Source organism: Porites lutea, chromosome 3 (genome assembly GCF_958299795.1).
Source record: "Porites lutea chromosome 3, jaPorLute2.1, whole genome shotgun sequence".
NCBI classification, from domain to species: Eukaryota; Metazoa; Cnidaria; class Anthozoa; order Scleractinia; family Poritidae; genus Porites; species Porites lutea.
In genome coordinates this window covers 16,127,409-16,142,110 of record NC_133203.1, presented here as the reverse complement: position 1 = coordinate 16,142,110, position 14,702 = coordinate 16,127,409, and the positions used below count along the sequence as shown (strand labels likewise).

The 14,702-nt window shown below is 39.8% G+C and overlaps 1 pseudogene; it reads left to right on the top strand.

The window, feature by feature from the left end:
* Positions 1-11,405: 11,405 nt before the first annotated feature.
* On the top strand, positions 11,406-11,922 carry LOC140931648 (uncharacterized; annotated as a pseudogene).
* The last annotated feature ends 2,780 nt before the right edge of the window (positions 11,923-14,702 follow it).

Here is a 14,702-nt window from a genome sequence, read left to right as displayed (position 1 = left end):
TTGTGTTGAAAATGGATATCTGTCACTAAGGTTTCCAAATATGGTAAAAGTGAATATTCAGGAGCATTGAATGCGAGTTACACGTTTCAACCCGTTATGGGTTTCTGTACAAACTTTTTCCATGAATGAACACAAAATTTTTCATACAGGCTCAATGAAAAAGCTTGTGGTTGAAGTAACAATTTATGAAAAGTGACCAAAAGTGCAACTGCAAGTAATGCCTGTTTATGCCTCGATCGCTCAGCGATCAGTTCTCATTCACCCTTGCAATCTTCGACTGATCACCACAGAAAACGTTGAAGTTAAATGTGTAGCCTTCAAACTTGCCAATATGTGCTCTGGCAAAAATTGCCTGAGGCTGGATTTGTTGGACTGTGAAGACATTTTGCTGTGTTGTTGTGGAGGTACTGACTTGGTTTTCTTCTGACTGATAAGATGTACCTGGCTCATGATTCAGGATAGCGGACATTTCTCACTGTCGCTTCAGAGATGCTGAATGGTAGCTGTCGAGGCTTTTCAAATTTTTGTGACCACTTAGCTCGGCAACGAAGTTTGGCTGAAAGTCTGCTTCGAGAAGTTGTCCAACAATTTGCCCACGTTTGTTTGTTTCGTTACCTGCTTCCTGGTGAAGGTCCACTGCTTCTTCCATTTAGTATTATTAACAGGAACAAGCCAATTTTTTCATATTCTTTGTTTGTAAATTTTTGAGGACAACTGTTACAACAAGATCAGTCTAGATGCCGGTCTAGATGGGAAAATTGAGACCATGATCAAGATCGATTTTAGCCAATCAAATTCTTGAATTTGTTTGTTTCCAGTCCTTTTAAGACATGGCCATATAATAACAACTATTAAAGCCATCCAGATTGCAGTTTAAGTTTCATTTACGGTGTGTTTGATAATACCTATTGACAGTAAAGGATTCACTGCACGATGGTAACAATAATTACCACTACCTAGTGTGAATTGAAGAAAAAATAAATGCTCTGGTTTATTTGCTGTCTATCATTGCCTTTTTTTATAGCAACAAATTGATTCAATGCGTTATCTATATATGGTTGAATTACACATGAAATGTGTAGAATCATGAAAGATAAGCATGGAAGCTGAAATACCTGCCATGGCAAGCTTGAGGATCGTTCTATCTTATGCATGACTTGTACTCAATCAATTGTGTTACTGACACAGACAGAGAACACAGACATAGTTACGATAGTTTTTCTGAAACCCTCAGGGATGGGACAAATGGAAGATCATCTGCCAAACAAGCGCAAGCAAAATACGACTTCAGTAACATGTTGGTCATTAGTACATGTAGCTTTTGTTAGGACAAAAGGTGCTTATCATGAACTCATTGCTGTAACTACCTGTATCTCTTGTACTCAGGTTTGCACCATACAGGTAAATCACTCATATGTTGCGTGACCATCTTTCCTTTATACAGTACTATTAAGAGAGCAGTCAATAAGTGCAGGGGTGAAGAGGGGCAGCTGGAAAAGTGGAGGGTCAAAAACGTACGACCTAGCCCCCTGTCCTAAGCTGAATATAGCATGACCCTGAGACTCAAAAAATTTTGACAATTTACATCCTTCAAGATGTGATCTGGTGCATTATGGAGATTTTACAACCAACCCCATGCCTTAGGCTGAAAATGGAAGCCAAAAATTGTTAAAATATAACAAAATTAATCCATCAAAACACGATTGGCACTGTGGTGAGGTGTTTAAGGAGTTGGTAATTGCACATGCAGATAGATCAGGTTCAACTCCCGGTGATGCCGTTTTCTTTTATGTTAAGTCTTTGGTGTTTAATCCTATTTTTTCCTTTTGGCTTGTTTACCTTAATTCTTACTGCTGACCTTTGTACAGCTTTAGGATGTTTCCGCGATAACATTTTTCTAGTAACTTGATTGTTTGTGTGGTTTACTTATGGTGCTTTTACACTGTTTAATTGGCTCTTTGAAAAACTGACTGTTTGGCAGTTTGGATTTATCTTTAACTGCTTAAAAACTGTTGCTTGCTGCTTTATCCTTCGAGGCAGATTCAAGACAGGCATTAATGCCCGACAGGCCAGGACCCCTGACACCGCCTGTGCCAGAATGGTGCAAATGTGGTCACTGTAGGCAAATGCCAAGAGCCATTGAGAACATTTGTTGCAAAAGAAGGAGTGTGTGACCTTGACACAACGATTTTATAAACTGTTTAGATCCAGATATTCGACAGTTCTGTATCTTAATTAGAGCAATCATAAGAAATGATCTGTTTGATAACAGCATGCGGCAGTTAAGGAAAGCTGCTTACAGGCAATTTATTTTAGATAAGTATGGGTATTTGGAAAGGGGCAATCGCAAACTTGTACCATCCCGTGCAGTATGGCAAGTTAGGATCTAATGAAATTCTTTGATTTTTGGAACGGTGTTAGATGTTGATGCTGTCCACCAGCTGAGAAAACTTTAGTCGATTTGGTTGAAACCTGTGGAAGTTATAGTGATTTGAAAATCTAACCGCAGGGAAATTACCCATGTTTGGGAGAATCAGATAGGTAAAGTCCATTTGAGCCCATTCTTTGGGGATTGGTGTTATATTTCACCCTTAGTATATGATAGTTAGACCCCATCTTAACTCCTCCAGCAAAAAAGCCCGGATTTCCAAAGCTCAAAAATTTTCAAGTCCACAATCTTGGACAAAACTGTTGAGAAAATGTCACATTCTCAGACCATTTTCCCTAACATTCTCGCTATACCGCGTCCTCCCTTCCCCCCTCCCCTTGGAAGCAATGTTGTTGTGTGTTCTAAAGCAACCCTGATCCTTAGACATTTGTAGGAAACAACATTGACCTGGGGGGAGGGGAATTTGGTACCGCAAATCAGTTGTTGTTGAAATAGTGTTGTTGCGTTGGATAGTGCGCATGGAGGGGTAAAAATTCTCAAGTAGTTTTGTCCGGGATTGTAGATCATATCTAGTGACTCTATTTTAGCTCAAAGTAATACCTGGTTCGTTTTTTTGTACCGCTATCACTTTAAGAGGTATAACTAATGTAAAATAAGGAGTTAAGAAACGAAAAAATTCAGGCATATAGAGGACAAGTTGCAGTATTTCTCAGCCAAGTTTCAGAACTTTTCATTGAAACACAAACTGTTGAGGCCTTTTCAATGGTCAAAATTAGGAGTTTTTGAAGTGTAGGGAGATGACTCAAGCTGTTTTTACCCAGGTAAAGCCATTTAACGTTGTACAAGTGCCAAAAAAGCAACAGCCCCAAGTAAATGTTGGCTTTTTATATAATCAAACACAGGTTTTGTTCCCAAACTTTCTATTGCTTCTGTGCAATCCAACCCTAAAGGAACGAAAATTAGGGAGATCACCATTTTGCATGTTTTTTTGCCCTCTCTGCACCAAAGATAAAATAACTTTAAGTTGTTTAAGAGTTAATGACTCATTTTTTCACGGACTAAAGTTAAAGTGCTAGTAATTATTATATATAAAAATGGATGGAGTTGATGGCTATAAAGTGATTCTCTGTGAAATTGAAAAATGCATTTGTTAACTCTTTTTTTTGGACTGTTTTTCGTCTCTTATTTTTTAAAATCCATAAAAAAATTCAAATTTTACCCCAAGGTTCTCACATTTCTCTGAATTACAGACCAGACGTTAAAGAAGAAGGGAGTATTATGTTTTGGATAGCTACTTCTTCATGATATACGAGAAACAAGATCAGAGAAAATGATAAAAAAAATCAGAGAAGACTTTTTGCAAAAGTGCGGAGATCACCATATTTTAATGTGCGAGGTACTGCGAGGTCATATTACAGTTCAAAGCGCAACTTTTCCCGTGAGTCCACAGATTGTAACCTTAGGAACAAAATAACACAACTCCCATTTCTTCACTAATATGTTTAGAACAAAAAATTGTAATTCTTGAAAATGTAGGGAAATCACCCAACTTTTTTTAAGTTGGGAAATAAGGCTAAAACTTTGACCAAAAAGTACCAAACATTATGAAACTTAATAGAAGTAACGTTCTTAACGTTTTGAACATGGTCCTGTCAAAAGCACGTCAATATCGTTTATCTAAGGTGTGAAATAAACATGGAAACAGTGAGTGAAAGGCGAGAGGGACGCTTCAGTACAGATTATATGAGGTATGATGTCTGCGGCATCCCTTGACCTTGACAGTGCTTTTAGTGAAGATTCTATGTCAATATCTTGAAAGTTTTTTTTCTTCCATCTTAACCTCCTACTGATATTTTAGTGAGACATATAGGGTGAGTGCATTTTCCAAGTCCTCAGAAGTATGAGTACACGCTTTTTTGCTCTGCAATTTTAAGCATTTAACACCTTTTCAAGACAAGGTAGAACTGGTCCATCTATGCCAAGAGGTGCATAAGGTCCTAGGGCATCTACATGTGAGGTTTACTGGCAAGATGACATCATCGGTTGTACCTAGGCAACATTTAAAGTTAAGGGTGCTCTCCAGGGGGGGAACTCAAACTTAAGTCTACTTTAGAACATTTTTAAAACAAGGTACCAGTCATCCAACACTACAAAAAGATACAAAAGGTGCTAGAGCATCTTTTTTGAGTGGTTGTTACTTTGTCAGTCATCTTAATTAGAAGGTATACTGCATTAATTAGTTAAAATTCACATGCTTATAGCTGTAAAAGTATTCAACATCCTGGAGAGCAACCCACTGAGTTTGGTGTGTCTTAACATAGCTAACAAACAGTGAAAATTTCAAAGAGATACACAAAAACCCGTTCAGAGTTATAAGTTTTTCAAGTTTCTTTCAATATGGCGGGCAATAAATTAGGTTTTAGTCCCCTTCTCGCCTTTTTTACGCGAAAACGAGGGTAACTTTGAGCCCCGGTAACTCAATGAGAATTTAACCTCTTGGCTTCTAATTTGGCAGGATAGAAGACACCTCTTTCCCCTAAGTCTCTATTAAGTAACGTTGCCAATTACCTCAAAGCATAATTAGTTAAGCTTATTGTTTCTTAATATACTTTTTTACGCCAAAACGAGGCCAAACTTTGATTGCCTATAGCTTGAATGGGATTTAACTCCGAGAACCAAAATTAAGTATGATAGTTCTTTGAGGAGTAAAGTTAATAACCTCGTTTCCACCTCTGTCAATAATGGCGAATTTCTGCTACGACGAGTACTTAACAACAAAGGAAAAACTTGACAGGCTAATCCGGGAAGCCGAAAAATGGCAATCCAGTAGAGGCCCTAACTAATACTCAGAGCATCTTATTGACGAGGGTCCCGTAGAATTGCCACATGGAAACTCCCCCAGCCACATGGCCTTATCTTCAGAGTATCAGATGGCGGCGATGGGATATAGTGCAGCAAAAGTGACGAATAACACATATGTAAAAAGATTTATGCAATCTCACTTGTCCTGACTACGACAACTGTCACAGTTAAAGTGGAAGAAAGACCTAGACACTAAGGTGTGGGGGACGGTAGATCAGGACTATGTTAAAGCACTCATCTCATCAAGTTTTCAGGATGGGGAAAGCCAAGATCCACCCAGACTGCATCAACCACTACGACCACTTGTGCTTCTTCAGTGAGATCTGTAACTGCGTCTACTGCCACCACCCCAGCCACAGGTCCTTCGTCGCCAACTGTGACGACTACCACACCTGCCACAGCTCCTTCCTCAGTGATAGTTACACCTTCCACCAGCACACCTGCAGGTCCTTCATGTTCAAAATCAAGTGTAAGCAAGAGCCATTGCAAGACTAGAAAGAGCCCCCTTTGCCAGAAGAACCAGACAAATCTTCTGCGGGACCTGGAAACACGTGAGAGAGGGGGAAATTTTACCAGAGACAATAACAGCTCTGACCCAGTACGTAGACAAGGGGGACCCCCGGTATCGTACAGAAATCTACGTCCAGAAGAAAAAGAAAGTGGTGAGGGGAAAACGCCGTTTTTTTAAACGCCCCCTTTGTGAACTAGTCACTGCCTATCTGCCAACGCATTTTTCTAATAAGCATAAAATGCAAGCAAAGCGAATGATACATGGCCTTGGCACGTGCGTACGAGGGAGGCAAAGAGCTAAAGTATATTGAGAGAACCAGGCCTTCCAGAAAGATGACATCAGTAACTGACGCCAGAGAAATTGAATGTCCCCTCCTGGATGAGGATGATGCCTTTGATAAAAATTACACCTCTCCCGTTGACTACTCCTCCCCCTCCTCCCTTGACGACTCGGAGGATGCAATGGGGGAGGACATTGTGCTTCCAACCCCTCAGTCCATGCCCCATTCAGTCAGTGTGACTGTAGGTTATGTACCATTATGAAGAGCTTGTGATGCATGACTTGAGTGAAACATTAGACTGTACTTGGCAAGTAGTAATGGTCTTATGTAGAGTCAGACTGTGAAATAAGAAACAAAATGCTTTTCAAATATTGAACAAAAACCTTGAAAAACGTGTTAACATTTTCTACGTGGTGATTTTAAGCATTGTCACAGATTGTCCACATGTTGAGAAGAGCATGAAGGCGGCTTTTTCTAATAAATTGTTGTGACCTTTTTTTACCAAATGTTGTCACCTGTTGAACAATTTCTTATTTGAGCGTTGGGGAGCCTGTGCCTCCCATAAGACGTAGTGGTCTTAGAATGAACACGAGGAGAATGAGTCGCCATGTTTGATGTTGTTTTTATTAACTCTACTGCGAATTTCCAAAAGCTCCTACGTAATGTAAGTTCTCTAGTTGGAAGCAACGGAAGTTTAGCGTTTGAAATTCCCGTGGTTACTTATTGCTTGTATATTTTCGTTTTGGCGAATCGTGCAAAGGTTTAAAAGAGTAGGTTGGAACTGACCTGATCTCGATTGTTGGAGTTTGAGAATGAATGACATAAATTGTGGATTTGCGACTACATAAATAGCTAAGATGAGAGATTCGACTTAGGTGTTCTAAGAACTCGGAAAAATCTCTGTAATAAAGTCTCAAATGATTGTTTGACAACAACTACTGGATGGGGCAGTTGAGACAGCACTTGTCCCCCACCAATGTGGTTAAAATCCGGGCATTGACACCATATATGGTGTGAGTTTGTTGTTGGTTCTCTCCCTTGCTCTGAGAGGTTTCCTCCAGATATAGAGAATACTTCATGGAAAGTGCTGGCGTACGGTATTTACGCACGAGTTGTTGACGTATCAGAAATCGAATGAGTGAGCGCAGCGAAGGAGTAAGATTTCTGATACAAAAACAACGAGTGCGTAAATACCGTACAAAGCACTTTCCATGTGGTATTGTGTTTATTATATACATACTGAGACATTCATCATTTCGCGGCCTTTTTATTTTAAATCTTTCAAAAATGCTAAAATTTGCCGCTACACACTTACCGCAAAATGACAACGAAAACAAAGTATCAGCTTTTTAGTAAAACCGTTTGTTAAAAACATAAATGACAGTAAGGATATGAGGTAATCCAAGAACTACAAGTAATCTTAACTGTTTGTTCTCAATGCACAATTAAAAATGAGTGAATTCAAGTAAAATGGCCGGTTTCAATATAAGCTTAAGCTTAAATGAAAGGCAAAGTAGCTCCGACAAAAAGCACAACAAAAGCTTACGTCTCGTTCTGTTTATCCCTTTCCGTTGTTGTTTCGCCGGCTCTCGATCGTTTTCTTTATAGACAGTGAAGCAAACAAAACTATTCCATTCCATTTCCGAAATGTTTTTCACTTTTTTAGCGAGAAAAACGCTTTGAGTGAAACTTTTTTCGTTGAATGTGTGTGAAGCGGCGCTGCAAGCTGCAATAAAAGGCGGGAATTTTGGCGCGAAACTCACACACCTCTGTGGCTTCTGATTGGACATATCATTTTTCTCACGTGAAAAAACATCGTTCGCGATTCTGATTGGACGTATCATTTTTTTCACGTGTGAAAATCGCTCCTCTGATTGGCTAGAACTAATTTGCGTACAAAAATTTACGACATAGCTTTTTGGTGAGTACTTCTCAGTATGTATATAATAAAGACAGGTTTTCCACTCTGTTTATAAACCAACAGCTCCAAATTCCAATTTGATCTGGAATGCACTAATTGCTTAGTTGATAACTTGAGTCTTAGGCTTTCTTTCTTGTATTTTTCTTGGAAATGACGAGGAAGAGAGAGAAGAAAGCCTGACACAGCTGTTTGGTTTTCAGCCTTCCAACCCCTTGAATTTCCATACCCAAGTTTGCAAAATAGTGGCTACTCAAAATTGCTTCTGCTCGTTTGTTTTGCAACGTTTTCACAGGCTACAAGAACTTTAGCAGGAAAATTAATGAGCGAGTTTGCAAATTGGACTTTGCTGTTGTATTGAAGAAGGACAGTTTTGTCAAATATGCAATGCAATCTTTTCTTAGACAGCTTCCCAGAATAAATCCATCAGCTACAGCTTCTGTCTCTTTTTCAAGATACTAATAACAAAGAATTTGCAAATGTGTCAGGTGGTGGGGAAGTTGCTCCAAAGTATTGGCATCCTTGTCATGCCGAGTAATGGAGATTCTGTATGCAAGAAATGCGCTTGCAAGGTTGTACATTGTGTTTAGTTGTATTAAGAACTGCAAGGTTCTACTGAAAACACAATACCTCAAACAACTTCGAAACTAATTCCAACAAGGAAAATCTTGGTCGAAAGATCCGGAACAGGGATACTTATTCCGAGCGCTCCTCAACTGGTCTCACCCCATCAGCAAGGCAGCAGAAAAGTCTTCACCAAAGGAAATTTAAAGAGTCTACGAACCTGTGTTCCAAAAAATCATTATTTGGAAAAGAGATATCCACAGAGAATTCAGAAGCAGAACAGCAACTTTCTACCACAAACGAAACAATAAGAAGTTTGATGAACATTCCAGCTACTCTATGTTGTGTGAGAGCTTATTTGCCGCCAATTGTCAAGGTAAGGGACACTTGTGTTTACAGTAGAAAACAATCCAGCAAAACAATATTTTTGAAAGAAGAGAATTTGCAATGAATGACTTATACACGTCATAGGGCAAGCAGAGAACAGAACTCACATCATTCCCCTGCAATCTTCAAGCAAAATTAAAAGTTTTTCTCTTTTGATTACGTTATCAAACGAATGGTAAACAGCTAAGCGTGTACTATTGAGTTAAAGTTGCACTTGGGAGGATTGCTAGGCACTCAAAAAGCTAGAGTCACATTCTGCTATCGCCTCGTTGGACTCTCGCCTTTTGCAGCCTAAAAATGTTAAAGTGAGGTGGTTTGGCATTTCACTGGTGTTTATTTAATAAACAGAACATTACATGTCTGCTTGGAGATACATTTCTCTTCTCGTGTTGAAAAACACATTCACACTACCTACAGTTAGGCACACAGAACTTTGACGTCTATTCCCATTATTCATGCATTAGATTTTGAAGTATTGTTGCTAGGTGTATGTTATAAATTATAATTCTATAATTCTGTACCAGCAGGGTCAAGTGACCTAGAGGATAATGCATACTGTGTTATACGTCCATTTGAGGTGGAGCAGATGACATACAAGTTCAGTTGTTGTGAAGTTTGCAAGGAATGAAGATTGGAATGCCAGGGCAGTGGGAACATGTGCTTTTGCTGCAGGCGAGATAACAAGGTGCCAAAGGTCTGGTCAGATGAGAACAACATGGACATGGACCCAATGTGTGTTCTTGACGAGCTGTCTGGAATGTCAGATGCGAGACTGGCGCCAACTGTGCATGTACATGTGTTGAAGCATGGATGCATCACTTCAAAGGGACATTGTATTGCTTTCCCTCAGGCTGTACAGGAGCCAGCAACTATTCACCCACTTCTGCCAGCACAGGTGGATATCATACGTTTGAAGAGACAATAAAGAGATGATACCCATAAAGACTTCAGGGTCAGAGGGTACCATGTTGAAGGAGCTCTTCGTTGGCTAAAGGACAATAATCATGCTTACAGTAACAATGCTATTGATGTTGCCCACATACACAATGTACCAGAAGATGGTGAGTTGCCTAATTTGAGAACGGCGAGAAATTATGCAATTGAAAATAACTTTACAGAAGTTCTGTAAAATGCAAGGAAGTGTTAGAAGGTTCTTATTTCTTGCTAGGAAAGCTTATAACGTATTTATTTTATTTATTTTGAATTGTAACGTAATGTAGAGCACTTTCGAATATTTTATAGTTCTATACAAATTCATTATCATTAGGTTTTGCTAACATTATTAACAAAAGGTTGGTCACATCTTAATATTTAAGTATCCATTTTTTGAGTGGTCGGGGGTTAGTAATTAGCCTTCATGAAAGTCTCACAGATGATAAAAAAGGCATTCCAAAAAAGGAAATTAAACAAAAAGAATCTTAAATAGTGAAAACTTTCAATTGGCAACAATGATGCAAAATTGTCTCTCGCCTGTCTAAAGGTCTCGACTGGCACAACTGATGCTGTGACGGAGGAAGGTGATTGCTGGGAAAAACCAAAGAAAAGAGTTGATAAGTGAAAGAATGTACGGTAAACAGGTTTTTTGCAGCCTGCAGGTAGAGCTGCCTCTTTCTGCGGTGGTAAGCAATGAGGGGCAGCTGTATTTATAGGCTGGTTTTTTTGTAATGACTTTTTGTCACCACCTCTTGTTTTCTTGCGTAAATAGAAGAGCTCCAGACACAGCTTGAAGCTGTTAGGAATAACAGCAAACTGGTAAGGCTTCGAACCTGTTTCGGAAAAATAAATAATTTTATGCTTCAGAAAGTTACTTAGTAGTCAAAGCGCAACAAACATTCCACCCCTACCAACAACATGTACGGATGGTAAGTTCGATTTTTTAATAATTCTGCTGTACGGTCTTATGCGTATCTTGAAGTAAAATCAATTAATGACCTGATAAACATCCACTTTCTAGCCCTGGTAACTTAGCTCTGAGGGAATGAGACAATAAATTCTACTCTAAGCAATTTATTTATCCACTTGCATTCCAGTCACTTTGTGAGGAACATGTCGTAGATATATCTACAAATTACAATCTACACCTTCATGAAATATATTCTTTTGCATTTCCACAAACAGTACATTCTATTCCATTCTATTCTATAGTTCCTGACAGCTTTAGTACCACCATATCATATTACATCCACTCATTGTCACCAGTGAAAAAGGCCAACTACTCACAGAAAAAGTACTTTGACTGCAACATTCACACAAAAGAGGGGCCTGTAAGGGCAGTGTGCTTTGACTCGGAGAAGAGAGCAACTCTCGACAAAATTGGAAAAGGAAAAGAAGGTGTAAAACTCCTCAACAACCAACTATTCTCTCGTGTCAATTCGCCGATCCTGAACTGCAAATTACGCAGCAGAATATTCAAGGAACCTCATCGCTTTGCCTGGGACGCATAGCACTTGAACAGAGCCTCAATCTTGAGAACTTATTGAAAGCAGCTCCTGCCATGGAAAGCAGCGATGGACAGACAACTGAGATGGAGAAACAGCAATCGCACGCAGTGGGCTATGGTAGAAATAAAGCAACCCTTGATAAGTGGAAAGAAAATTACCGTGGTCCACAAAGTGTGGATTTTGCAACAATGGGTGTTGTTTGTGTGTTGGAAGTTAACCTCATCAAGGAACTTGCCCTGCTCACGGTGGCAAAATGATCCATTTCTCAAAGGTTTGTAGTGGCAAACCCAATAATTGGTCCAAATCTTTGCACCCAAAGAAACCCTCTAAGGGTAAACACCGTGCGAGGTCTACAGATGTCGAAGAGTCTTCGAGTGGTCAAATGTTAACTCTAGCCATCGCTGATAGTGACAACAGTGAAGAATATACCTTCACACTGGTGCAGAGGGACACCAAAGTACTTAGCCTATCTTTCATCTCAAGATTATGAAGACACCTAGCCACATAATGGTAGATTCTCAAGCAACCATGAATATGTTCAGCAAGAGAGACTTTGATGGTCTGAAATGAATACCACAACTGACTGAAACAAGTCAAGTCAGATAAGCCACTTAACCTATGTGGAAAGTTCCAAGCTACTCTCACCGCAGAAACATTCTATGTTGCAAAGGACGACATCATGAGTGCTAAATCTCATTAAAGCTGTTACCACGTTCACACGTCCTCTACGCCTGCCACCTTATGCCCCAGATTTTCTTGAGGAATTTCCTTGTCAAACCAATGGAATGGGCAAGTACAAGGTGAACGAGCACGCACACATGTAGATGACTCCATCAATCTACTGGCGCAGCCACATTGCCAAGTCTCATTCCATGTAAGAAAACAGGTGGAGGAAAAACTCAAATAGCTTAAAAATGATGACATCGTTGAATGTGCAGGTCTCACCCCTTGTGTATCACCAATTGTTGTTGTTCCCAAGCTGAGTAAACTGAACAAGATTAGAACTTGTGTAGACATCCCTTCATTAAACAAACCCTTCATCAGGAAGCACCACATCATACCCACCATCGAAGACAGTGTCTGGCCTGAACAGTTGTATAGTTTTTTGTAAGATCGAATTAAATCAAGAGAACCATCAGATCCTATTACACCCAGACTTGAGCAAGTTTTCTACACACGGACTGTTCCAATACAAACATCCCAATTTTGGCCTCTCGTGTGCAGCAATCTTTCAAAAGAAAGTGAGGATGCAATCTGTGGCATACCCTGTGTCAAGAACATCAGGGACAACATCTATGTTAGGGGCACAGACAAATACAATTATGACTGACATATGTGACAAGTGTTCTGTCAACTCCAGGACAGTGGTCTGGCAATAAACTTACCTAAGTGTCAGTTTCGAGTTCCCACTATGCTTTTCTTTGGCCATGTCTTCCCTGAAGTCACCTGATCCTAGAAAGGTTGAAGCTCTTCAAAATGTTGCTCCATTGATCAATGTATCTGAAGTAAGAAGCCTCCTTAACTGTGCTGTATTCTGCTCAAGGTTCATCAGGCCTCTTCGGGAGCCAACCTGTAACGGAGTGAAGTGGAACAGTCATCATTTGAATGCCTAAAAGCGGCACTATCTACCAAGACTACCCTTGGATACTTTGATCCAAAGAAACCTACTTCTATCTTTGTAGAGAGCATTGGTCTAGAATCTGTTCAGACTCAGAAAGATGTTTCGACTAATGAACTGACACCTCTACACTATCCCAGTTGTTCACTGATACCAACTGAAGCAAGATATCTACAGATTGATCGTGAAGCTTTGTCAGTTTACTGGGCTATAAGCGCTTCTACTTGTTCCTCTATGGGAAAGAATTTAAAGTAATCACAGACCACCAACCTCTGGTTGCCAAGTTTAACAACCCCACCTCTAAACAGTCTGCCAGAAAAGAACGTTGGCTCATGGAGCTAGAGCAGTAACAATTCACAGTAGAATATCACCGTGTTATTCATTTCAATATTATTCTAGCGAGTTACCCACTAGGGGAAAGAGATGTTTTGTTTATATATACTGGAAGTTATTAATACCAGATGTTTGCCAGGAACCATGGGATGTTTTGGGTGTTTAACTATCATGGTAGCCACCGATGATCACATGTAACGTGTCTGCTTTAAACTGTTTATAAAATTATTAATCTGATAATCCTGCGTTGGAGTCTATTCAAAACATCACAGATGGGTGTCCAGTTTGCATCAGAAATCCTCTGCCAGGCGCGGATCTAGGATAAATACTGATCGATTTCCTAAACGAGCGCTGAAGGCGCAAGCTTCCAGAGGGGTCCGGAGACGGGCTCTCCCAGGAAATTTTTTGGATTTTCATTCCTTAAAGTCCCCTTTCCTGGATTTCCTAGTCATTCAGACAGGATACTGGCCAGATTCCAACCCTGAAAGTGTTTTTATTATCAAAAATATATTTGTTATGAAAAATGTGACCGATTTCCATAAAACGGTGGAAACCGGTGTGGATCCGCGCCTGTCTGCTATTCAAATCCATTTGAATATACATTATTATGCATGCAAGTCATTAGTTCCATGTATATTAGGTTAAATGGGAACGTATTCCCCAAGCTATCCCCTGATTGGGTTTGCACCATTATTTAAACCAGCGGTGGCATTAATGGTACAGGATAATATTGCAGGTCAGCCGCAGGATCAACCAGCTGCAGCGCCACCAGCAGCACAAGTGTGTATTTTGTGATCTTCCCTGAGTTTCATTTGTTGCCAGTTGTCTACTGCTCTCTGTTACTAGTTAGCCCTATTCCCGCACCTTTGCTTATACTGCTAGCATGTTTTATTCGGTTGCGCCACTTTTTATCAGCTTTTTGTTTTTATTTAGGTTTGTTCCCTTTTTCCAGTTAATTTTTGCTCGGATCGCCCTCTTATGCTTTTTGTAGTTGTGGTCTTTCTCTTTCTGTGTAGTTAAAAGCTGCTGTCTCAGTTTTTGGAAGTTTCTTTGGCACTTTTCTTCTATTTCCTTTCTTCTGGGTTAGGGTGATTTCTGTTTTAGTTTGGCAGCCTTCACTTGGGTGTTTTCCTTAGGTGTCAAATGCTCTAATTAGTGGTAATTTGTATTTTTGTTTCATGTGGATATTGATAACTTTGTTATTCTCCTTTTTTGCGATCCCAAAATGCTCTGTGCCTTGGGGGGAAAGCCAACAATGGTGGCCTCGGAGGAAGATTTGCGTCTCACGGCAAACTTAAAATCGTTCAAAGACGTGTCTAAATTAGGGAAGGGGCAGTTAAAAAAAATTGTAAGAGCTTAAATGATGACAGAGAAAAGTTTTGGGAAAAAAGCTCTTGTC